The 26,558-nt window shown below is 41.7% G+C and overlaps 1 protein-coding gene and 1 long non-coding RNA gene across 4 annotated transcripts in view; both read right to left on the minus strand.

Annotated features, from left to right (window-relative positions):
• LOC122174356 (uncharacterized) overlaps positions 1 to 14,523 on the minus strand; it is a 71,776-nt gene extending 57,253 nt beyond the window's left edge. The window contains exons 1-2 of the long non-coding RNA XR_006176050.2: positions 14,389 to 14,523; positions 8,322 to 8,392 (exon numbers count right to left, since the gene is read on the minus strand). This is a non-coding gene — a long non-coding RNA (uncharacterized LOC122174356). The remainder of the gene's footprint in view (positions 1 to 8,321; positions 8,393 to 14,388) is intronic.
• Positions 1 to 26,558, minus strand: part of LOC135981714 (uncharacterized) — a 305,037-nt gene that overhangs the window by 83,120 nt on the left and 195,359 nt on the right. The window lies entirely within an intron of this gene.

The following is a 26,558-nucleotide window of genomic DNA, read 5'->3' on the forward strand; positions in this document are numbered from 1 at the left end:
TGTTGCTTTCCTGTACCATAGACACAAGCTGAATTACTAGCAACCTGCTCCTACTCATTTGTATGGTTTTTTATGTACATTTCTGATTTAACTGTAGGATTGTTAGAAATTTTAGACTAAAACTAAAAATGATCATTCTGGGTCTACAGTAACAATGACACTACTACTCAATAACTCAGTAATCAGTGCAGCTGAGCAAATAATTAGTTTTGTTCCATTTGTTGTGTGTTTAATCCAAAACGAAGGGGTTTTGGTTTTGATTTTGTTAAGATTTGGGGTGTCTTTTCCTCTTTTCAAAAAAGTAAATATAGTTAAAGTTCCAAATGACGTGTTTCAAAACAAATAATTTGACACATCATTTTGACTTTTAAAAAAATGTACAGTTTTCAACAAAGCTTATTTACCGAATTCAGCCAGAATTTGTCATTAATTTTGGTGGCATCAAAAATGAATTTTTTGGGGCAAACTTACTATTCACTGAAAAAATGTGCCCAGCTTTCATTACAGGACTCTGGACTTCTGAAACTAAAATAAACATATTAAAAATCATTAAGAGACAAAGTGCTGACATATACTGCAAGGAAATCTGTTCTCTTGATATTTTCTGCAAAGTCAGACTTAGAAAGTTCTGGGAAATCTTATGATAGGGCTTGTCCTTCTAAGATTTTTCAGTCCAGTTGTGCAGATTCAATAGGTTTAGATAGTTTCTTAAGCTGAGAACATTTGAAAAAATGATCAAATAAATATTAAATTATCATGACTTCAGTGGGAACAAGTAGGCCTATACTGAATGCTTTTGATAATCCCATCCTTAGGTGCATATCTGAATGGAACCCAAATTTTCAATTTTAGGTTCACCACTACCATGGAGAAGTTTAAAAGCAGGTAAACTGAGGTTGTGTTCATCTTCTTCCTAGACAAATTTTCTCTCTCTTGTATTGTTTTTTACTATTTTTAATCCTCTTTGCCCTGTAAAACCCATGTAACTGTGTGAGAGAGGACTGGATTAAGCACCATCATCAGAATGATTGACTAGACTCCAAATATTGAATCATTTTAGCTGGTGATGATGTATGAGCCAGAAAGAACATAGCTTGATTATCTTTCAGATTGCAAGTTGAGTCTGCAGTTCTGGCAGTTAAAAAGAACATCCATTCATTTGTAAATTAAATATGTTTGATCTGGAAGTTACCTAAAGGCCACAGAAATGGAATCCCAGATTACCATGTTTTAGAGAGTCAGATTTAAAGAGTCACAAATTGTTCTTATTTCTGTCATTTGTATTAAATATTTACCACATCATTACATTATATAATGTATCCTCTGGTTTGATATGTGAAAACTTGCCAAAAAAATTCCAGTACTAATATTTATCACACAAATTTATATCCCAGATCTTTTAGCCTTCCATTCTTGACATCTTCATTTTCTTGTTTTTTAAAAGCTATTTTTATAGTAATTCTCTTTTCAATACATATGTCTTTAAAGACTGATCTGGCTAAAAGTCTCTCTTGAACTAGTCTAGCTGCCTCTGTGCTGTTCAAAACTGAAACGGCTAATGATTCACTAAGGTGGTCTTGAAAAGTAATTTATGGATAGGATTAAGTTCCTGTTTGTTTTGGGAGTTGCAGAGAGAGATTCCCCATTTAAGTATTTTAGAGTAAGAAATATCACACATCCCAGAGAGGTCAGCCATGCTGCATTATGTTTGCCTTAATGGTGATATCAGTAATGTCACAATTCATCATATCACTTCAGTAATTACATGACTCTATACAGTACCTGGGAGCCTGTATGATTTGAGTTAGCTACCTGCAGTAGCTGTATGGAATTATCATCTGTGACCCCAAAATCCCTCAATGCCAACTGGTGAGTGGGTTACAAGAATATGCTGATTATCTGGTGCGTGCTTTATGGTTCACCTAAGAATGTCATGTGAGATCCTTAATGAAAGCCAGGTCATTTAATGTTATTGTGAAATGTATGTACAGATAGTATGCAAGGAGTTATGTACATGTACTGAAAAGCTGTTCATAGATTCTGTGTCACAAAAGAGATGCAGAAACAGGTTTGCTGTCAGAGAAAGGATGCTTAATTCACTTGTATCTCTGTCAACATGTAAATTAAGCATTGTAAGCTAATACAATGGAGGCACATTTACATACAAAGTCAACAGAGATATGAGGTCACTAAGAAAGAGCACACCGTGGGGGGAGAGAACCTTATCTGAGATTCACTTCAAAGTTTGCTGGAATATGTTTGGGGAACAAAAAAGACACCCCAGCATCCTGTGTCTAGGAAGTGAATGGGCAGTGTATTCCCATTCATGAAAATGGGATCACAACTAGCCTCGGGTGACGGTGCTGCCAAAGGCTTTGAGAGAGATAAACTTCATTAGACAGGAGATTAACCTAATAGTTAAGATTAGTCTCTAGAAAGCATGTTATGATTTTGCTTTTATATGTAACCCTTTTGTTTCCATTATTCGTAGTCAGTATTTTTGGAATCTTGAATCTTTTATAATAAACTTGTTCTCACTACAAAGATATCTCAGTCCTGTCATTAAACAAGGGGCTGATCCTGAGTTGAATCCTACAAGCTGATGTGCACACTGTTCCCTTGAAGACCACACATCTGATATGTCTGTGAGAGTTCAGTGGAGAAAAGGCTGGACAGTATTGGGTAATGTTTCACAGAGACTCTGGGTCTGGGGTACATTGATTGATAACCTGCATGGTAAAGTAAGGGCTGGCATAGCCCAAAGAGAGTGCTTGTGTGGCTGACAGGCTGGTGGTATCAGGGAGCTGACACCCCGATAAGCACAAGCAAGTCTTCCTCATGTTGGAGGCGGGGGTGGGGTGAGGGTGTAACAAGGTGACTCACAGAGTTGGGTGCCTTGAGAACCATCACACCATCTTCTTCTGGCTTGTATAAAAAATTTTGTGTATGGATCTTTCTGTCAGATGAAAACCTGAAATTAATTTTATATGCATAGTCTAAAAAATTCATCCAACATTTAGGCTTTGTAGTGTGTTTTGTTTTTCATTTACTTCTGACTCTAAATAAGTACTCTCTGAACTGACTTCTTTTAAATGAATATACTTACATGTATTTTGAAGTATTTCAGTTAGAGATGTGCTGTATGCTTCCTTAAAGTAGGTAGTGCGAATCCTAGAAATCATTGCCAAGGCCGTAACAAAGAATATGTTCCTCATTTAAACTCAGTAAAAGACTGACACATGTCGCTGCCTCCTGAAATGATTCCCTTCTGTTTGCATCGTGGGAGTGGATTCTTTGTGCATCTAATGGCTAATGTTATGATGATACCACATGGCACATGCCACTACTATGGTATATAGAACACCACAATTGAACATAGGATCATGATACAATTAATTAATGACTTAATATAAATGTTTCTAAACTAAATGAGACAAACATACTATTATCTGTTAAATTGAAGTGCATCCTAAATATATGGGCCAGAACCTTAGCTGATGTAAATGGTTGCAGCTGCATTGGATTGATGGTGAAATCCTGGCCCCATTGGCTTCAAAGGATTTCACTCATTTGTGTTACTGTAGCAACAAGGGGCCCCAGCGATGGAGCAGGACCCCATTGTGCTAGGTGCAATAGAAACAGAACAACAAGCTGGAAAACTAAATATAAGACGAGACAACAGATGAATGCAGACTGACCGAATGTGGAGTACAAGTAAACAGTGAAACAACATTGGTCAGCATGATAGGCTGTGGTATCAGCACACCAGTGGCATGACTGTTATGTTTTTTTGTTGGCATAAAGGCAAAGGAAAGTTTTAAGGAAGGATTTAAAGCAGAAAAATAAATTGGCTTTCCAGATGTTTATGGGGAGCTCCTCCCAAGTGTGATGGGTAGTCTGAGACAAAGCATGAAGATGCTTGCTTGAAAATTTAAGAAGTGGGTGATGGAGGTTGGCACCATGGTCCTTCTGAAGGGAAGAGTTAACATTTTGATAGCAAATGAGAGATGATAGGTAGGGTGGATATAAGCCATTGAGCCTGGAAAGTGAAAACAAGCAGCTTATGTCTGAAGTGATCAGAAGGGGGAGCCAGTGGATTCTAAGAGAGAGGTGATATGGTCAAAGTGATGGGCTAGGAGAATGATCTTTGCAGCATCATACTGAATAGATAGGAGTGGAAAAAGAGAAAAAAGATGTTGCAGTAATTGAGGGGGCTTGGGAAGTGGCAGAGGCCAGTGCTGGAAGAGAGGAAGAAACCAAGACGAGACAGATGTGGGTGATAATGGATGGGAAAGGTGATATCTTAGAGATATTCTGCCTAAAGTATCAACAAAATTTAGAGACAGCCTGGATGTGAGGATCTAGCGAGAGGTCTAAGTTAAAGATAATGTCCAGGTTATAGGCCTCAGTGACAGACAGGATAGTGGTGGTGTCCATGGTGACTGAGAAAGGAGGTTGAGAGGAAGGCTTGAGGGAAAGTTTAAAGAGAGGTTTTAATCATGTTGAGCTTGAGCTGCCTGGACATCTATAAGATGTCCAAGAGACTGGCAAAAATTTTAGTTTGGACCGTAATTCTAGTTCTTAAGTTTGACTCTCATCCAGCGTACATAACTGGTCTTGGTAGGATATAAGTGGAAAGATTTAACCCTTGATATGGGAGAGCGAAGACTTGAGAAGCAGATAAATGAACAAAGTAATGACAAAGAATGACAGTAAAGAAAAGGCACAAAGGAAAAAAAATCAAACAGAGAAGAGAGACAGTAGGTTAGAAAATGAAACTTACAGAGAAATAAAATAGGAGGGATATGGAAAAATGGCAAATGATTGATTCCACAGGACTTTTCAAAGATTGGTTAGTATCATTGTCCTCATTCTGCAAATGGAGAAACTGAGGCATAAATCAGCTGAGAAATTTGATCAAGGTCATATAGGCTGTAAGTGGCAAAACTGGGAATTAAACTCAAGTCTTCTGCCTCCCAGTGTTGTGCCCTGAACACTGGATCAGATTACCCCATAAGTGGATGCCAAGGAATACAATGAGGATGAAAATGATCAAAAATGCATAACGTTGAGTGTAATGGGGTATACTGGTCCTTTAAGGTGAGACTACCCTATTCCGGGAATTCTGGTGCAGATGAAGGCCTTAGAAATGGCAGAGACAGCTGCTGGGAGAGATGAACTGGTCCCAGGGTGGGACAGTTAGTGCCTAGGAGTAAAGCAGGTTACTATTTCTTTAACGGCCCAGGACAAGAGCCTTGTGGTTTAGGGTGGGAAAAGGGTCTCCTTTCTATTTATCAATCACTCACTCACCAAACCAATCAAGATACACCACAGAGAGGGAAGAACAGCACAAAGGGCTCCCTGCTTTCACTAGGTGTGGCAGGGAAAGGAGGGAGAGACCTAGAGAGTCTGTGTCTTTGCCAGGGGATCTTCATACCCCCAGGAGGAAAAGGGGTGACCCTGATTCTCCTTTCCAGGCTGTGGAAGAGGGATGGAACTCCCTCGACCCCAAAAATCACAGGGAGGGAGGACTTTGGCTATTAGGTTTTTATGTTTGAGAACTTTATTCTGAAGACTTTTGTGGTCAGCCCAGGTGGAGCTGGACCTAGGAAACTTAAAGGGCTTGCTGAGAAAGAAAAGTGGCTTGGCATAGTAAGCCTGTAACATCAAGAAAGAAGGGGAGAGGGAAGAGAAATACAGCTGTATCAACAGAAATGCACTTGGGTGGGCATGTATCGAATACCTACATTTTTCACCTGGGATTCATGTGGATCTTCCAGCAAATCATGAAGCTGGAAGATCCAGGATTTGGGGAAAGACCATGATGTAGATGCTAGGAGAAGAAAAGAGCAGGCCTTCAAGAAACAAACAAATATGCTCTTTGGAACCATCCATTTCAGATCAGGGCCGGCTCCAGGGTTTTTGCCGCCCCAAGCGGCAAAAAAAAAAAAAAAAAGCCGCGATCGTGATCTGCGGCGGCAATTCGGCGGGAGGTCCTTCGCTCCGAGCGGGAGTGAGGGACCATCCGCCGAATTGCCGCCGAATAGCTGGACCTGCCGCCCCTCTCCAGAGTGGCCGCCCCAAGCACCTGCTTGGCAAGCTGGTGCCTGGAGCTGGCCCTGTTTCAGATATTGGACCAATACAAAGCTTCTGTTGGATGTAAGCATGAGGAGAAAAGGAAAAAGGGTGGTGTGGAGGCAGACAGAGAGAGGTGTGTAAAAGAGGAAAGAGAAAAAGAAAATGAAGGGTTGGTCCTCAAGGGACAAAACATGTAGAGAGAACCAGAAAGGTGGAAGAGAACAAATAATAAAATGAGGGTAAAATACAGAAAAGTAGTAAATGAATAAGGAGATAAAGATATGGGAAAAGCAAAACATTCAGCAAGCAACAAAGGGGATTTTTTAAACTATATCAAAGAGACTGAAGGGGAAAGGATAGGTGCTCCTTTTAACTGCACGAGTGTATAAATCAAAACATGTAAATAAGAATTTTACCAAAATAATATTAAAATTGATTATTTCATTTGTAGTATATAAATTGTTTTCCTGGGAAAGTACACCCCAAATATCTCTCAATAAAACAATCTTCATGCATTGGTTCTCATGACATCCTAGATTTTAAACTCATATGGAAACACTAATAAACTCTGCATGTAATTTTTTAAAGAAGTAATTTCAAAATGAAAACCTCTTGAATGTAACTTGTAAGGTAGCTTGCTGGTGGAGATATGATAGCTAGTAGTAATGGATGGAAGACACTTTAGGCAGGCCCCTCTTCCAGTATCTTATGCTGAAGAATAACTTTTCATACCTCTTTGTAATGTCTATTCCTGTTTGTATCAAAGCCACTACATCTTTGTACCACTGAAATGTTGAATAGTGATGTACACTTATCACACAAGCACAGTTTTCACCACCTTAAAAATACCACAATTTTGAATCTTATTATGTGCTCTGTTTTTTTCTTTTTTCTTTTTTAAATTTGGTGGCCACACTAACTCTTATTAAAGAATTAAAAGATTAAGGCTCTTTCCCCCACTCTTTATAAAAAGATAAGTTTTTAATTACTTTTTATTGGTGAATTAGCTACAGGGGAGAGATTACATTAAACTGATTAAAGGACTGCATCTGCTACATTTTTAACTAACTTTTCTCTAGGCCTTTCTTGTTGCCTGTCTGATGATCCTCCATTCTTGTGCATCTTTCCGATGTCAGGGAACTGAGTAATACTCAAGGAGAAAAAGCTTTATAAATGGAGGTTTTATTGCTAAAAACCTGAGAGAGCAAGCTTAAAATTGGAGACTTAAGTGTAGGGTGTGAGCAAAAGAAGCAGCCATGGAGTACAGTCCTATGCAACAGAAATAAAGGTACCTGAATCTGGTTCTAAGGAAGTATCTTTAAGGAAGGAGGGGAAAGCCTGTCTTTCTGAGAGGCAGAGACAGCTCAGGTTTTCAAAGACTTAACCCCATCTGTTTAAAATCCTTATGTCAATTTATTTTCCATTGATATTAAGACTCTAAACTAAAAATCTAGATATTTTTGGGGCATCTGCTGCATCATGTCCTTAAAGTTCACCAGCACAGGATCACAATCTTACAATTCTAGATTCTAGAATTTTCTATGTTTTCTGGTTTTGGTGATCTCTTGAGATCCTGTTCTGAAGCTTTTGTATGTATAACTTCTCTGTGCAGTGATTACAGAGTTCCTGGACCTCCACAAGTTACCAGAGAGGACTAGCCAGTGCTGCAGTTGCAGTGGGGAACTTAATAAACTTAGGAACTTCCCAATCAGGAGGTTCTCTAATTGCTGCTCAAAGCATGGCTCTTTGTGTTTGTCCTCACACTAGATTGACACTCGCTAGAGAATGGTGGTGGGTAAAGTTTATCTGGAACTTACAGAATGAAATTCTCCCTTCTTCAGAAATCTAATGATTTATATATTCATTTCATGCTTTTATAAACATGTTATATATCTATCTCTTCAGAATCTTTTAAATATTCATCTAAAACACAATAAGATGTTTACACAAGACATAGATATTTTGAGGCTCTATCCACATGAAACCCTCATACGCTGTCATCCTCCCACCCCACAAGTCTTCCATTTCCCCACAACAGACTTCAGTTACTCAGACTGGGCCTCCCATTGACTTCAATGGCATTGGCTGAAGCCCCTATTCTCCAAATATCTCAGCAGGCTCCTAGCATTACGTAGCTCTCCTGTCCTTCTCAGTAGGCTCTGGTACCTCACAATGATCCTTTCCCTTTCTCTGACACACAACCAACAGGCTTCTGGGGACCTCACCCAAGAGCATTTCCCTACCTGACATCCAGGGGATGACCATTCCATTCTGCAGCAACTTCCCAGGATTCAATATTTGTTTTCGTTCTGCACTGGAATGAAAACAAAACCTTTAAAACATTCTCACCAAAACTGATTTATGTTTGAAATGTCAGTTTTAGCTCAAAACATAAGCTTTTCGATTCGGGATTGTTTTTTGAGTCCAGGGCTATCTGATCAGATACAGACACTCTCAGTGACCAGAGAGTGCTAGTCCAAAGACCTTGTAAAAACCAAAACATTTCAGCTTCAGCAAAATGAAACTCTCTCTAAAATGTTCTGACCAACTCTACTCCCTACATTTGAATTTTGTAGCTCCATTTTGACTCTAAATCATCTTCAGGGAGACAACTGAGGAACTCAGGCTAGGAATGAACAGTTCAGCTATATAAAGATGTTGGGTCAAGTTATCAGCTGGTGTAAATTAGTGCACCTTTATCAGAGACAATGCAGCTACTATAAATTACTTCACTATGGTTTGACCCATAATATCTTTATATGAGAGAGGGGAAAGGAGCACTATCTAGTGTTCACTGCATTGGACTGAGTTAAAGTTCTATTTTGATCTCTGTGAACAAGTGTACCTTAGCTTCCCCATATGTAAAATGAAGGTAATGATACTCATCCACCTCACAAGGGGATTGTTGTTAATGCTCATAGAGCTTTAATTACCCTTAGATGACAGATGCAATATTAGGGTACTATTATGTATAAAATAGCCATGTTAGGAAAGGCTTAGCTGTTAAACTGGTCAGAAAATATCTTGTGGAACATTTTCTTTCAGAGAGTGCCATTTTGTTTAAATAGAAATGTTGTGCAGAAATGTGTCCATTTTCAACACAATTTTGTTTTGTTGATAGAAAAATATCAACGTGAAGTATTTAAATAATGAGCCTATCAACATTATTAGAATGAAATGTTTAGGTTTTTCATTTTGTAACAACTTTTCAATTCAATCTTTTATCAGTTTTAATTTTTTTATAAAAATTGGAACAGAGTTTCAGTTGCCCTGAAATTCGATGTGTTACATTTTTATTTTGTGGAAAATTTCTAAAATGTTTTGTTCTGATTTGGAAGGAAAACCAATTTCAAAATGTTGGAATTTCCTGTGGAATGGAAATTCCAATTTTTAACCAGTTTTAGCTAGCTGTTTAAAGTTAAGAATGGGCCTTCTTGGATAATTTGTTTTTGCACATAAACCAAACATAAAAGCCCTCAATTAAGGAGGCAGATTAAGTTATCGCTAGCTGAGTTTGGTTTAAATGAATAACCCTATTCTAATATGCCTTTTCACAGGTATGACTGTAACCTAATTTGATTTTTGAAATATTTTGATTTAGACACAGATACATTTTTTTGCTTTAAATAAGTGGTGAGAATTAATCCGTAATCTGAGGGGAGGTTTATAAAAGTGATAAAAGGTTCAATAGCTTTGAAATATGAAGATATTTTTCCCACTAAGGTACATAATCATGTGTACCTAAGTCTGTAAAAATACCTGTATGATATTACATTGGATTATTTCAGAAATGGTATGTGATCACTTAATAATATACTTTATCATAATGTGTCTGGCCTATTATCATCTGTATTGCATTAAACCAGGGGTAGGCAACCTATGGCACGCGTGCCAAAGGCGGCATATGAGCTGATTTTCCGTGGCACTCACACTGCCTGGGTCCTGGCCACCGGTCTGGGGGGCTCTGCATTTTAATTTAATTTTAAATGAAACTTCTTAAACATTGAAAGAACCTTATTTACTTTACATACAACAATAGTTTAGTTATATATTATAGACTTATAGAAAAAGACCTTTTAAAAACGTTAAAATGTATTACTGGCACGCAAAACCTTAAATTAGAGTGAATAAATGAAGACTCAGCACACACACCACTTCTGAAAGGTTGCCGACCCCTGCATTAAACTTAAAATGTGTTAGTTTCCCCCCACACAAGCAAGACAGGACAATACATACTCCAAAGACATTCCTATTCAAATAGAATAGACAATCAAACAGCAAAGTAGCAAAATGGTTCAGGTGATGTACATGTTTTGGGGGGGGGTTGGAAGGGAGAGGGGAAAGTAAGTGGTTAATGGGGTTAAATGGGTGAGGTGAGGAGAGACTAAGAATGATGTAATAAGTAAGGAGGGAAAGGTTCAAGAAAGAGATGGGAGTCAGGACAATGTCAAGGGAGGGAAGAGATGATGCAAAGAGACCATGGAAAGATCAGAGTTTATAGACTTAAAAAAAAAAAAAAAAAGTCCAAGAAAAGATTTGTGGCATAAAACTGGGAGTCAAGATTGTCTGAAGATTACATTTTAATTCAGCTGCTTCAATCATGAATATGAGGTTCTGGGCCTTTTTACAGGCCTGTTGGAAAGCTACATCCCCTTCCGACTCTGTGGATGGGGTCAAGGCTTATAGAAAAAGACCTTTAAAAACGTTAAAATGTATTACTGGCACGCAAAACCTTAAATTAGAGTGAATAAATGAAGACTCAGCACACACACCACTTCTGAAAGGTTGCCGACCCCTGCATTAAACTTAAAATGTGTTAGTTTCCCCCCACACAAGCAAGACAGGACAATACATACTCCAAAGACATTCCTATTCAAATAGAATAGACAATCAAACAGCAAAGTAGCAAAATGGTTCAGGTGATGTACATGTTTTGGGGGGGGGTTGGAAGGGAGAGGGGAAAGTAAGTGGTTAATGGGGTTAAATGGGTGAGGTGAGGAGAGACTAAGAATGATGTAATAAGTAAGGAGGGAAAGGTTCAAGAAAGAGATGGGAGTCAGGACAATGTCAAGGGAGGGAAGAGATGATGCAAAGAGACCATGGAAAGATCAGAGTTTATAGACTTAAAAAAAAAAAAAAAAAAGTCCAAGAAAAGATTTGTGGCATAAAACTGGGAGTCAAGATTGTCTGAAGATTACATTTTAATTCAGCTGCTTCAATCATGAATATGAGGTTCTGGGCCTTTTTACAGGCCTGTTGGAAAGCTACATCCCCTTCCGACTCTGTGGATGGGGTCAAGGTGGCCTGCTGTTCTGCAGCTGTGTCCAGTGTGGGGGATGGGTTGGTTACCCATAACCTCACACCTCCCCTTCTCCCCACTTCTGTGGTTGCTGGTGCTGTGGGGCACAGTTAAGGTTGCTCATGCCAACCTAACTTTGGGATTTACTGAATTCTGAGTACTTAACCATTTACTTAATGTAGCTTTTGTAAGGAATTATATATATAAATATGTATTTGTTTTATAGAATTTTACTAAGGTAATGAGATTGAAAAAGAACATATGAGGCTTTTGTGCCAGAAGACAACTGAATGTGCCCACAAGAAAGATGAGGTTGCAGTAATGGGCACTGTTATATATTCAAATCTTAAACGAGCTCTTGGAGCCTTTCACATAATGCATGAGATTTTAGCTGCAAGAGCAAGCCAACATTTGTTAGGAGAGAAGCTTGTAATGAAACTTTTACCTATTAAATGATGTATTTGCACTCCTCCCAAGAGTGGTGTTTGCATAAACTTGTGGCCTTGCTTCTCACTTTAAATTGCTTCTGATTTTACTAGCTTGATGATCACGAAGGATGATGAGTAATGCAACGATCTTACATTTGTAAATCCCTCAACCCTGAAGTATACAGTTCTGCAGCCTCATGAATGTTGTATCAGCCTGTTTTCAAGTCATATTTAGGCACTCTAAGATGATCCTTCTAATAGTTTCACATGCTGAAAGCAATTTATCTGCATCCCCTCAGCCCCTAGAGACCAGCATCAATACATAGTTGCTTATTTGGCACCAAATGGGATTTATGCAAATGCTTGAGCTGTATTGAAATCTAATGATTTTAGATCTTCAGTATTCCTAATTCTCTTCTTGTGTTCATTATATTACTTACTGAGAAAATAACTGTCTAACCAAGCATGCTTTTCTGCAGGATTGGCTCTTTGTCCTTAAATAACGATAATGACAAAGAGCATGATATTGCAGTGTTGCCCATTTCTAAAGTACATTATGAAAGTCTCACTCACCTGAATCATATTGACAAGCACCTTATTTTGGGCGCCAGTAGCCAGTGTATACTTTTTAAAACTTATTTTCTGTACTATTTTTACCACGGACTGTGTCCTCATATAGGTAGTGGAAGTAGGGTGACCAGATAGCAAGTGTGAAAAATCGGGATGAGGGTGGGGGGTAATAGGATCCTATATAAGAAAAAGACCCACAAACCGGGACTGTCCCTATAAAATCGGGACATCTGGTCACCCTAAGTGGAAGTCAGGGAGCCACTGTTGTTGTTCAGTGCAAGAATCATTCTTTCTGAAAGCTTTTCTTAATATGGGAGCAGATCCTGAAGTGGTGTAAATCAGTATTTCAGCAGTGCTTCGGAGCCCTAGACATAGACCAGGACCACCCTTGTGTACAAACACAGAGTAAAAAAGACCATCCCCCACCCCCACCCGAAGAGCTTACAATCTAAATAAATGGAGCTGCACTGAAATCAACAGAGCTGTGCTGACTTACACCAGCCTGGGATCTGGCCTCTGGATGCTTTGTGTTGCCAGTGTACTCTGTGTCTGTATGTGGTACTCATGCATACTCTATACAATACAATGCAGCTTTAATTTGTACAACATCTGTATCCCAAAAGACTTTACTGTGAAATAATACAGTGAGGGTAATTGCTTTTTAAAATCTGAGAGAGAATTTAAGAGCTATGGAGGATGAAAAGGAAACATTTACAGATGAGATGCGAATACAGAGAGAGAGAGAGACAAGGAGGCTGCTCCAGATGGAATGTTCTGCACTAATGGCAATGAGACGGTAGGTGGTCTAGAAGTCTATGCCAGGGGAGGCACAATGGACCCATAGTCTGCCTGGAATAAGCTTGCTCCCTGCTAACAGAGACCAGTCAATGCTTTGCTATGGAAGCATTCTCATACCCACCCTGAAACGTGCCCCTATTATTAAAAAAAAAAAAAAAACCACATGATGTGACATTAATTCCTTGTCAGGAGTAAGGCTTTCACAGCTGCACCTGCTCAGTACTGCTGACACCCTAGCGAGCTAGATGGGCTGCCTGAAGGACTGATGGCTGAGGAAGCTAGCAGGCTGGTACTTAAGCTCAGCACTCAGCAACAGCAGGTCACTCGCTGCTCAAAGCAGATGGCCCCAGATTCTCTGCCTTCCTGTGCTCATCTCTCGCCAAGCCCTGTTCCTGCTCTGCTCCTCCACAGCTGCAGCCCAGATTTTGCCCTGTACCCAGCCATGATCCCAGCCTTGCTCCTGTCTCAGAGCCCTGCTCTTCTGCTCCCTGACACCTGGGATTCACTTCTGACCCTCAGCTCTGATTTCTGACTCTGACTCTGTCTAGATCAGGGGTCGGCAATGTTTGTCACGCAGCTCGCCAGGGTAAGCACCCTGGCGGGCCTGGCCAGTTTATTTACCTACTGACGTGGCAGGTTCGGCCGATCGCGGCTCCCACTGGCCACGGTTTGCCATCCCAGGCCAATGGGGGCGGCGGGAAGCGACACGGGCGAGGGATGTGCTGGCCGCGGCTTTCCGCTGCCCCCATTGGCCCGGGACGGCGAACCATGGCCAGTGGGGGCCGCGATCGGCCGAACCTGCCACGTCAGCAGGTAAACCCAGGCGAGCCACATGCCAAACATTGCCGACCCCTGGTCTAGATCCTTGGCATTTAGACTCTGATTCCAGTTCTGACCTCTGGCCCTGTTTCAACACCTGGATCTGGCATTTTGACTCCAACCACTAGGCCTGTCTCCTGCTCTGACCACCTATGACTTGGTTTCCTGACATTGTTACCCGGGGTTCTTTCAACCCAAAGCTCTTGGTAACTTTTACTCTGTGCGAGGAGGTGTCAGGAAATAAATCAGGGGAGACACGGCCGTTCGACCGATAGATAGCTGGCACAAACAGGACAACACAAGAGTACTTTCACTTAAAGCTAAACTTTACTAGTCTCAATCACTTACACACGTCCGCAACAGGTTAGTAAAACACCCCCAACCCTCGATAATTACCGAAGCTGAGTGTGGCTCTCGAGTGGCACCGTGACAGCCCGTCTGCCGGTGGGGAACACAAGATGCATCCAGAGGGAGAGACCAGTCCTGAAGAGTCCCCCCAAAGGAAAGTCCGACCTATCTCAAGCTTTTCCCCCTTATTTATACATTAGTAATACAATGACATGTCCCTTACAGAAACCTTGTTAAGTAAGCAGTTTTAATGATAGAGCAAGAGGTTCCTTCTGATTATTGATTAACCAGGTGTGGGTTTTTCCAGAGCCGGCATCCTTGAGACCTCAATAGACATTCCTGGGGCATATCCTACTCTTTTAAAAAGCATGTATCAGCAACTTCAACATAATTCTTATCAGGAAGGACGTGGGGTCAAGCTGCCCTTTCTGTGGCACCCTAAACCCCCTTCCCTCCTGCCTTGGTCAAGCTTCATGGCCATTTTATAGCCTGCTGACTAGGTTGCTTTTTAACAATAAACCATAGTGGTTTTAGGCACTTTACTGGTTTGCTAAAGTCTCCCCGTACAACATTCCCTCACTTATTACCACCCAGTTTCTAATCTCCCAATTCGTCAGCAAAAAGGTAGCAATGAGAGACCCAAACGACATCTGTTGCTATCTTAGGTTTTTCGTAATAGGCTGTAAATCAGGATATAACTTGGGAAAAGATCTGGTTGTTCTCATGAACGACCTCTATATGACTCAGTGCAGAGGTACAGCATCTCTGGTAATAATACTTCATGCATTTGCTGCATTTGCCGCTCTTGACACCCTCATTCATAGGTTGCAGCTGACTGGCTTGTGAAACCTGGTGAGGGTGGATGGGGCTGTTTTTGTTTGGCAGTACCTGGAGAGCATGTCAGTGCAGATCAGCTACTTCTGCATCCTGAAGGCCTTCATCTTTGAAGTCCCACAGGGCCCAATTTCATCTCTGGTCTTAGTCAACATCCTAGTGAAAACACTATCGAAGACAGTGAGACAACAAGAACTGTGCAGTATTAGCAACACAATGATGTTACACAACTGATTCTTAGCCTGTGCAGCCAGGACTGTTTCCTAGCTCCTCAGTACACAAAGACAACAGGAAATGGAATGAAAGACAAGTGATTCTTCTTAATCCAGGAAAGACTGGGAAACTGATTATTCATGGCCTTGAACATTATACAGCCTTAATGTCTGTGCAAATAGTGCAGTGTGGTTGCAAAATGCTACCATTCTGGTTTGCAAAGGGACTAGAGAGGAGCCAATATGTCATGCACATGTTTTAATTCATGCAAGGTGAAATTCAGGAAGCTAGTATAGTTGTAATAAATGGACTTTATGTTGGTAACCTGTGGTGTTGGTTGTTTGGGTTGGGGGAGAGGCACAAATCCACTTCTCCAGTCTGGGGCAGGCTGTTGACCTGAAGTACATTTTCTTTTCTTTTCTTGACGGCTTTATAGTGTCCCTTCTCCTTCTGTGCATTCCACTTGAGGCGTTGTGGTCACTGGATTTGCATAAGTGTAGATGGAGTGATCTTTCCCCTCCATCCTCCTAATTTATTTGGAGGTAGCATGAAGCCTACATCCCTGATGTGCATAGAGCTCCATGTCAAGATTTTCTGCCTGCAGCCCATGTGCTAACAGAGGTTCATACATTGTAAGGCCAGAATGGCTCATTTTGTTAATCTCGTTTGACCTCTTGTATAACACAAGCCATGGATCTTCTATGGTATATAGAGCCTTACACAGGTTCTCCACAATGATATAGATTTCCCGCTCCTCTATTGCCTCCTTCAATGTTCACTGGGGTTCTGTGACTGTATCTATTTCATGTGCATATTTCAAATGTCAGTGGCTATTAGCCAGGATGGGCAGGAATGGTGTCCCTAGACTCTGCTTGCCAGAAGCTGGGATTGGGTGATGGGGCATGGATCACTTCATGATAACCTGTCTGTTCATTCCCTTTGGGGCACCTGCCATTGGCCACTGTCAGAGGACAGGATACTGGGCTTGATGGACCTTTGATCTGACCCAGTATGGCTGTGTCCGAGACCAATACAGGTTCGAATGAGGATCAAGTGGAAGGGGGAAAATTGAGACAGAGGCAGATTGCAATTCAAAAACAGGTGGCCGTTTATTAATGGGGAAAAAAATCACAACTTGGGCTGGGGAGGAGCACTTTTACCAACCAACAATACAAATTCAAACAAGTAACCAACCAGAAATATCACCAGAGCAGTAATATAAAACAAACTATATACATTTAACAACAAGGAATCTACAACCAACTATTTACCAAAAACCAGAACAAGCATACAAAACTGAATAAACTGTAACAATTTGCCCTCTGTACACTATACAAGAGATTTGGTACCAAGTAATAAAGAAAAAAGGCCTAACCAACAGAATATCTACAAAAATCAATACATGCATACCACACTCCAGGCGCAGCTGACCAGCAGTACAGACACCAAGGTCATGATGAGATGGAACCCGAAATTACACGACACGAGCTAGCTAAATCCGGAGGAGATCCTGGCTGAAAGGGTGATCAGGCCTTCCAGCTAACACGCGGACACTCCTGCTGATTTAGACCAGAGACATAGTTTTGTTCGAAGACCCTTGCACGTGCTAGCATCTAATTGGTTCCCCGCTCCTACACCAACTAGGCTCCGAGCTGGTGCCCCCTACGTAACAGGCACTGCACACGGCACACTAGGCTTATGCACACGGCCCGCTGGAATTGTAGCACACGGTACCACACGGTACCTACAATTGACCAGGCAGAAGGTTCGAGAATGGTCACACGGCCCCAATGTGTTGCACACGACACCAAGGTGCTGCACACGACACCGATGTGACCTTCTGACCGACAATTGGCCATCCGGACGCCATGACAGAGCATAGGGCTGTGACAGGCCGTTCTTATGTTCTTATGTTATGTTCTTATGTTCAGTGCACTTACTATTTCGATGAACGGAACGAGTTGATTAACTTCTAGTTCAAATTGATCCGTAGATGAACAAACATCTTCCAGGTATCCTTTTCAAACACAGGTTGTAATATTTCAACTTATCCTGTTTGGGGATCAATTTTTATTTCATAATATCAGAATTTCCCAGAGGATGGAGACTGCATTTTCTGAACAGTTCTAGAAGTGACTATGGAAGTTCTAGAAGTGAAATCTATAGATTCATTATTAGTTTGACTTTTTAGAATTGATGTTAAGTCATCTAATATTTTACATTGAAGAGTGAGATTTACATAGAAAGTCTATGTTTTTTTCCCCTTTTATTTATATATATATAATGGGCTTTAAATTGCTAGATGGTCTTGTTAAGTTATATTGTGAGTTACAGTATGTGAAGTAGTTTGGTTGAATGAAGTATTTTGTAGTATTTTTTTCCCTTGTGTACTATGCTCTGTATTTTGATAGTTATTTTTTAATAAATGTAAAATAAATACAATTATTACTAATTAAAATGGTAATCATCAAGATAATCTGATCAAGTGATCAGAAAAAAAACTTGACCATCCAGGCAATGTTTCCAGTTTTGATTACACTTCGGGTTTGAGGAGACATCCAGATGAGGCAGGTGCAGAAAGAAACAATACATCAAGGAAAGGCATTCTACTCATTGCATGTTCTATCAGGAAAACTTCAGAGTTGTTTCAAGGAAATAACTCTTGCTCCAAAGCTGAAACCATTGCTCAAAAAAGTCCACAAATAGAGCATGAAATAAAACTTACTTCAAGAAATGGACACTTAGATTTTCTAGCTGATAAGGTGAAAGAAAAAACTCATTTGATGATTAGGACTTAAGGCTCAACTTTAGCTTTGATATATCCTCCTTTAAATACCATGGATGAGAGTGTGATGCTGCTAAGGGCTTTCAATGTATGGGTATCGATAGGTCCAAATTATGTAAATTTGTGAGGGTGTTAGAGAAAGTGGGGCCAAATTGACTAATATAGTGATGTTAATATGCTGTTCCGGAGTTTCAGCACCGATTTTGATGAAAGTTTCTGAACATTATTAAAAGTTGAATCCTAATTGGTTTGAGCTTTTATTGAATGTCAGGTGTAAAGGCATATGTTACTCATATATTGCTTTTATTTTGTTCACTAAGGAATGAGGGAGACAAAAATTTGTATGTTCCTCCTTGGATGGATAGTTAGTTAAAACGGACAAAAATGTTGCATTTCCAGGACAGAGAAGCTTTTCATTTTTCTGCTCTGAGTAAATGCTGTTCAGGTGTGAATTTAGTCAGTGTTAAAGAAGAGGGAAGATGTTATGTAATATATATGGAGTATGTTGTGTGAGGAGGGTAGAAACATTTGCTGAAGTGAGCACATGTTGCTGTAGTATTGGAAGCCACCAGATGGATAGGACCCAGGATTTTTGTAAAATATTATTGGAGGGCACTGTGACGTCCACCATCATGATCGTCTTCTGGTCCTCATTGGTGATGCCTATGTCCTGTCGCAGTTGGCTGTCGGTTCCGGGGATGGAGTTCATGGCCACCTTCCCTACAGGTGGCAGGATGGCTCTGACTAAGCAATCTTGGATGGCATTATGTCACTGCTGCGAGACTCTGGAATGAAGCTTTCAGCTACACAAGACATTGGCATAGCCGCACTTCCTGCATCGCTTGTCCCAATTTTCATGGTGGACAGCTCCGTTCAGTGGAATGCAGTTGAGCCGGGCCCTGTGGATGAACCTCCAGTTGGCAAATTGTGTGAAGCTGCCCCCGGGAGGAAGTGGTTACTGTCCCACTTGCACATCACCTCAAACGCCTTGCCCCGGTCCGGTTTCCATTTCAGGTTTTCTACTTATTAGCAGTGGATGGCATCCTTCAGAGTCCTCTCCAGCATGGTTCTAGCTCTCAAAGTGATGATTGTGTGCTCTGCATTCTTCACCTATGGCCAGGATTCCCAGCTCCTGGCGCTCCTCGCACCACATCCAGTAGCAGCCGATACACTTCTCCAGTTGTTGCGTAGCATTGCGGGCATGAGTCCAGAGCAAAGCAAAGACTCCCTCTCCTCCCTGTCTCTTCCAAATTCGCCTTCCAGTGAGCTGGTCAGGTAGGTGGCGACATCTTAGTTGGAGGGGGTCCTGGTGATTCACATCTTGATGACATCCTGAATAGAATTTTCTGTGATGTCCTCACCACACAAAATGACCTTAAAAGAACATTATTAAGGTTGCAAAGTAGGCACTCAAATGTTAGGAAATGCCAGAATTGAGGTTGCCTCTGCAACCTTAATTCAATCTCTGTGGCGTATGCATTAAGATACAATTTTTAATTACATGATCACTTACTATTTATTCCACTGGACCCATCTCATTCAGTGCACAGGATGCACAGTGCTCACCTTATGAGCAGCTGTTCAATAATTTATTTTCTCCTCCTTGTTCAGTGTTTGCCCTTGGGCCCTATTTACTTCACGTTATTCAAACCCTGCTCTGAAGACACAATTATTAATTTCCTCATGGACTTTTCTATCGTGCTCATCAATATACTGATGTCATCCGAGTGCTTCACAAACATTAATTAATTTATTTTCACAACACTCCTGTGAGATGAAGGGGGGACAGGGGAGGGATATTAACCTCATTTTACAATGGGGAACTGAGGCACAGAGAGACTATGGTCAAAAGTATACACCATAAAGCTCATTGCCACGGGATCTCACTGAGGCCAAGAGCTGCTGTCAGTGAGGGAGGAAGGGCCGGCTCCAGGGTTTTTGCTGCCCCAAGCGTCGGAGAAAAAAAAAAAAAAGCTGCGACTGCGATCGGTGGCAGCTCCACCGTGCTGCTTTCTTCTTTGGCAGCAATTCGGCAGCAGGTCCTTCCCTCCGAGAGGGACAGGGACCCTCCGCCAAATTGCCGCCGAAGAGCCCGACGTGCAGCCCCTTCCCCTTGGCCGCCCCAAGCACCTGCTTGCTCAGCTGGTGCCTGGAGCCGGCCCTGGAGGGAGGGTTGGGGAGGGGAAGGTAAGAGAGGTGGGGGAGCAGGGACAGTTTATGATGAACCCTGCACTTATCAGCTCAACCCCTACAAATATTGACTTTGGAAAGAGAAACACACCACAGGGCCTATGTGGAGGGAAGAGGGAGCAACTGCTAGCCAGGGTTGTGGGATTGGGATGGGGGGATTCTAGTAGAGGAGGGCAGTGAACTTTTTGGGGAAGATTAACAAGTGAATAGAGGGTAAGTAAAAGATAAAGCACACACATTACATATATCACATTACATATATATATGTAATGTGTGTGCTTTATCTTTTACTTACCCTAAATTTTTATATATATATAAAATAAAAGTTGGTCTTAGTTGTTAAGGTAACTAGCTCTGCTTGCTACAGTTCATCTAGCTGTGAATATAACATGGGTGAATCCGTATGCAGTAAAATTATCATTCTTTCTATAAAATCAGTTTAGGTCATTGATTGAAGTTTGATGCAGCTTGGAAACACAGACTGCGCCATCTGATTGGAGCAATGGATAAGAGTGTCTGGGTCTCAGCCCGAGAACAAATTGATGAGCAACAAGCACAGTAAGGCAGGGAAGAATGAGTATTGAACAAAAGATGTGCCTCAAATGAACTAGTAAGCCAAAATGGGAAAAGGGTCCATCAAAATACATTGGAACCAGGTCTTTGCTCATGTACCTCTGGGAAACCTTTGATCATTTGTAAATTACAGTAGTACTAGCAGACATCAGTAAAAAAGAGTCTGCCAAGAATATAATTATAACATTGAACTTGTATAAATTCAAAGTTTTTAGAATGTTTTTTGTTTTTTGTTGTTATTTTTAAAGTGTACACACTGGCTTAGACCTTTGTTTGTTTCAAGTTATTGTAACAGAAGATTATAAGGGCAAAGGTGCACTCCACAGCCTGCATTCATTACAATGGTAATATGGAATTCTGAGCATTGTCTTTTTGGTCCTAATTTTGCAAACTGATACCTGTGTATGATCCCACTCACTTCGGATTGAAAGACTGGGATCTGAGATTGTGGCAGTAAGAGGCATAGATGCAGGGAAAGGCCTTGTGACGAAGCCCTCCATAAGGCTTTATGGAAAAATGCTTATGAATATATATGACATAACTGGAATATGTTCTATGCTACATATGCCACGTAACATATCTATGTAAAGGTTATGATCTACTGAATCTATTAATCCTATCTGTATGCATGTATCATTTTTGTATTCGAAGTTATGAATATTGGCTGTGTACTGGCTTGATTTCTAAATAACCTTAGTAGAGCATTTGGTCAGTTCCCGGAGAAAGGAATGTGGAAATTAAGTACCTAATCAAGAAACACTTAAAGGACAATGAATCTTGCAATGCTCCAATCCACATAAGGAGTCTACTTGAGGATGTTAAGGTAGCTTGTGACCCCTGGCTGCTACCTGGTAAGAAACTGTGAGTCATGTATGGACATGTGACTTGCCCAGGTGACTCCAAAACTCCATCTTGGAGCTTGACTTTGCATAGGAAAGAGGAGGGGGTCTCCCCCCAGAGAGAAAGTCTATTTAAGCCATGGGAGACCCCTCCATTTTGTCTTCAGCTGGCTAAAGAGAGAGCCTCTTCACCCCCCAGGGTACCTGAAAGAAACTGGAACAAAGGACAGTGACTGCAAGCGGTATGAGTGATTGCTGGACCAAGGCTAAAAGGAGATTAGTCTGTAAACTGGAGCATTCTGGAACTGGTGAGGATCTTATCTGTATTCAGTTTGATTAGACATAGATTTGCGTGTTTTATTTTATTTTGCTCGGTGACTTACTTTGTTCTGCACATTACTACCTGGAACCACTTAAATCCTTCTTTCTGTATTTAATAAAATCACTTTTTACTTATTAATTAACTCAGAGTATATGTTAATACCTGGGTGGACAAACAGCTGTGCATATCTCTATATCAGTGTTATAGAGGGCGAACAATTTACAGAGTTTACCCTGTATAAGCTTTATACAGGGTAAAATGGATTTATTTGGGTTTAGACCCCACTGGGAGTTGTGCATCTGAGTGTTAAAGACAAGAACACTTCTGTAAGTTGCTTTCAGTTAAGCCTACAGCTGTTAGGGGATGTGATTCAGACCCGGGTCTGGGTTTGCAGCAGGCTAGCGAGTCTGGCTCAAACCAGGCAGGGCACTGAAGTCCTAAGCTGATGGGGCTGGAAAGCAGGGGCAGAAGTAGTCTTGGCACATCAGGTGGCAGTTCGCAAGGGGGGGTTCTGTGATCCAACCTGTCACAGGCCTAAAAGACAAGTCCCCATACATTAGTAGTTTACCACAGATTTTTTTGCTTAGTTATACTTTGAAGACTGCTGTGAGCAGAGGCAGATTAAGGTTTCCTGGGGCCCTGGGTCAGAGCAAGTGGAGAGCCCCTTCCCACCCCTTCCATCTGCAGCCCCAGCCCCATTCCACCCCTTCTGCCTATGGCCCTGCCACAGCCCCACCCCTTTCTTCCCCTTCCCTGGGGACTGCCCCTGTTCCATCCAGCACCCCGAATTCTGCCCCCAACACACACTGCAGCCTCGCAGCACCTTTCTGCCTCCCCCCACATTGTGGCCCCAAGACCTCAGAAGCTCTGTCCCCATGCCACGGCCCCGGGACGCAGCAGGGAGTGAGAGCTCCTCCAGTCCCACGGCTGCAGTGGGGGGTCCAGGTGCTGGAGCATCTCCTGCCCCACCTGCCTGGCGCATCTACTGGAGAGTGGGATTGGGTGCGGGGGCTAGCCCTGCCACTCCACAGCTTGGGGCAGGGTCAGGGGCTGCAGGGTTAAGGGAGACTTCCCGGTCCCACAGGGTTGGGTCCCTGGTCTGTTGCAGTCAGGGAATTTCCCTTGTCCCTCTGTGATTGTAGGGTTGAAGCACTGCTCTGTGCACCCTGGTTTGTTATTTTAGGGCTGCTGATGGGCACAGGGATATTGCAGTCTGGTTGCAATAGCGTTGGGTCAGGGCCAGCTCCAGGTTTTCTGCTGCTCCAAGCAGCGGGGGGAAAAAAATGGCGATCAGCGACACTTCGGCAGCAGCTCAATTGTGCCACTTCATTCTTCGGCGGCAGTTCGGTGGCGGGTCCGTCACTCCCTCTCTTCCTCTTCAGCTCCTTCTCTTCCTCTTCGGCGGCAGCTCAAAGAGAAAGAGAGGGACTGAGGGACCCACCGTCGAATTCCCGCCGAAAACTCAGCCGTGCTGCCCTAATAGCGGATGGAGTGCCGCCCCTTTTTATTGGCCGCTCCAAGCACCTGCTTCCTTAGCTGGTGCCTGGAGCTGGCCCTGCATTGGGCTGTTGTTGCTTACAGGTGCAGGGTTACTTACGGGGACCACTGGGGGGGGGAGCTTCCCCATCCCGGAGCTTCTGCTGGGGATGGGGTCATGGGGCTACTGGGGAGGCAGGGCTTCCTCCGTCCTGCGGCTTCTGTCAGGGACATGGACAGGGTCAGGAGGCTGCGAGGGGGGTGGGGGTTCCCCCTCCCCACCCACCTGACGGCTGGGGCTCTGGGCTTCCACCAGTGTTGTTTTGATTTTCTAGTATCCTTTTTTGTTGTATTTTTATCTCTGGCCAAGATATGAATAAGATCATTTGCATAGCACTGAGAACAGAACAAACCAAGCACTAATCTTAGTTTAAAGTGTCTCCTAAGGTTTTTATTTTATTAATTGTACAGTAGTGATACTTCGACTGAGGCTCGGGAGCAGCAATTAGCTCTATGCTGTGTCTTCTGCGGCTCTTTGCCGAGCATAATATTAAAACACTGTGTTTAATTATTAACCAATCAAGATGCTTTTATTCTGTTATTAACCAATTGTAGGTGATAAAATAAAAATACTTGGTCAGTCATTTTTCTGTGAGAATAATATATAATATAAATATTTCTCCATCATACTGTTTGAATATGAATATATAATACTATAGTGAATCATAGAGTCATAGAACTGAAAGGGACCTTGAGAGGTCATCTAGTGCAGTCCCCTGCATTCAAGGCAGGACTAAGTATTATCTAGACCGTTCCTGACAGGTGTTTGTCTAACCTGCTCTTTAAAATCTCCAATGATGGAGATTCCACAGCCTCCCTAGGCAATTTGTTCCAGTGCTTAACTAACCTGACAGTTTGGACATTTTTCCTAATGTCCAACCTACACCGCCCTTGCTGCAATTTAAGCCCATTGCTTCTTGTCCTATCCTCAGAGGTTAAGAAGAACATTTTTTCTCCCTCCTCCTGTAACAACCTTTTATGTGCTTGAAAACTGTTATCATGTCCCCTCTCGGTCTTCTCTTTTTCAGACTAAACAAACTCAATTTTTTTTCAATCTTCCCTCATAGGTCATGTTTTCTAGACCTTTAATTAGTTTTGTTGCTCTTCTCTGGACTTTCTCCAATTTGTCCACATCTTTCCTGAAATGTGGCACCAAGAACTGGACACAATGCTCCAGTTGATGCCTAATCCGCACAGAGTAGGAAGGAAGAATTACTTCTCGTGTCTTGCTTACAATACTTCTGCTAATACATCCCAGAATGATCTTTGCTTTTTTTGCAAGAGTGTTACACTGTTGACTCATATTTAGCTTGTGATCCACTATGACCCCCAGATCCCTTCCCACAGTACTCCTTCCTAAGCAGTCATTTCCCATTTTGTATGTGTGCAACTGATTGTTCCTTCCTAAGTGGAGTACTTTGCATTTGTCCTTATTGATTTTCATCCTATTTACTTCAGACCATTTCTCCAGTTTGTCCAAATCATTTTGAATTTTAATCCTATCCTCCAAAGCACTTGCAACCTCTCCCAGATTGGTATAATCCCCAAACTTTATAAGTGTACTTTCTATGCCATTATCTAAATCACTGATGAAGATATTGAACAGAACTGGACCCAGAACCGATCTCTGCGAGATCCCACTCATTATGCCCTTACAGCATGACGGTGAACCACTGATAACTACTCTCTGGGAATGATTTTCCAACCAGTTATGCACCCAGCTGTTAGTAGCTTCATCTAGGTTGTATTTCCCTAGTTTGTTTGTGAGAAGGTCATGCGAGACAGTATCAAAAGCCTTACTAAAGTCAAGATATACCACATCTACCACTCCCCCCCATCCACAAAGCTTGTTACCCTGTCAAAGAAAGCTATCAGGTTGGTTTGACATGATTTCTTCTTGACAAATCCATGCTGACTGTTACTTATCATTATCTTCTAGGTATTTGGAAATCGATTTCTTAATTATTTGCTCCATTGTCTTTCCGGGTACAGAAGTTAAGCTGACTGGTCTGCAATTCTCTGGTTTGTCCTTATTTCCCTTTTTATAGATGGGCACTATATTTCCCTTTTCCAGTCTTCTGAAATGTCTCCAGTCTTCCATGACTTTTCAAGGATAATTGCTAATGGCTCAGATATCTCCTCAGTTAGCTCCTTGAGGATTCTAGGATGCATTTCATCAGGCCCTGATGATTTGAAGACATCTAACTTGTCTAAGTAATTTTTGTCTTGTTCTTTCCCTATTTTAGACTCTGATCCTACCTTATTTTCACTGGCATTCACTATATTAGACGTCCAATCGCCACTAACCTTCTTGATGAAAACCGAAACAAAGAAGTCATTAAGCACCTCTGCCATTTCCACATATTCTGTTATTGTCTTTCCCCGCTCATTGAGTAACAGACCTACTCTGTCCTTGGTCTTCCTCTTGCTTCTAATGCATTTGTATAATGTTTTCTTGTTACCCTTTATGTCCCTAGCTAGTTTGATCTCATTTTGTGCCTTGGCCTTTCTAATTTTGTCCCTACATACTTGTGTTATTTGTTTATATTCATCCTTTGTAATTTGCCTGAGTTTCCACTTTTTGTAGGACTCTTTTTTGAGTTTTAGATCATTGAAGAGCTCCTGGTTAAGCAGGGTGGTCTCTTGCCATACTTCCTATCTTTCCTACACAGTGGGGTAGTTTGCTCTTGTGCCCTTAATAATGTCTCTTTGAAAAACTGCCAACTGTCTTCAGTTGTTTTTCCCCTTAGACTTGCTTCCCATGGGATTTTATCTACAAACTTCCTGAGTTTGCTAAAATCTGCCTTCTTGAAATCCATTATCTTTATTGTGCTGTTCTCCCTCCTACCATTCCTTAGAATCATGAACTCTCCTTCAGCCAAGTTGCCTTCCACTTTCAAATTCTCAACCAGTTCCGCCCTATTTG

The sequence above is a fragment of the Chrysemys picta genome, chromosome 2 (genome assembly GCF_011386835.1).
Source record: "Chrysemys picta bellii isolate R12L10 chromosome 2, ASM1138683v2, whole genome shotgun sequence".
Taxonomy (NCBI): domain Eukaryota; kingdom Metazoa; phylum Chordata; order Testudines; family Emydidae; genus Chrysemys; species Chrysemys picta.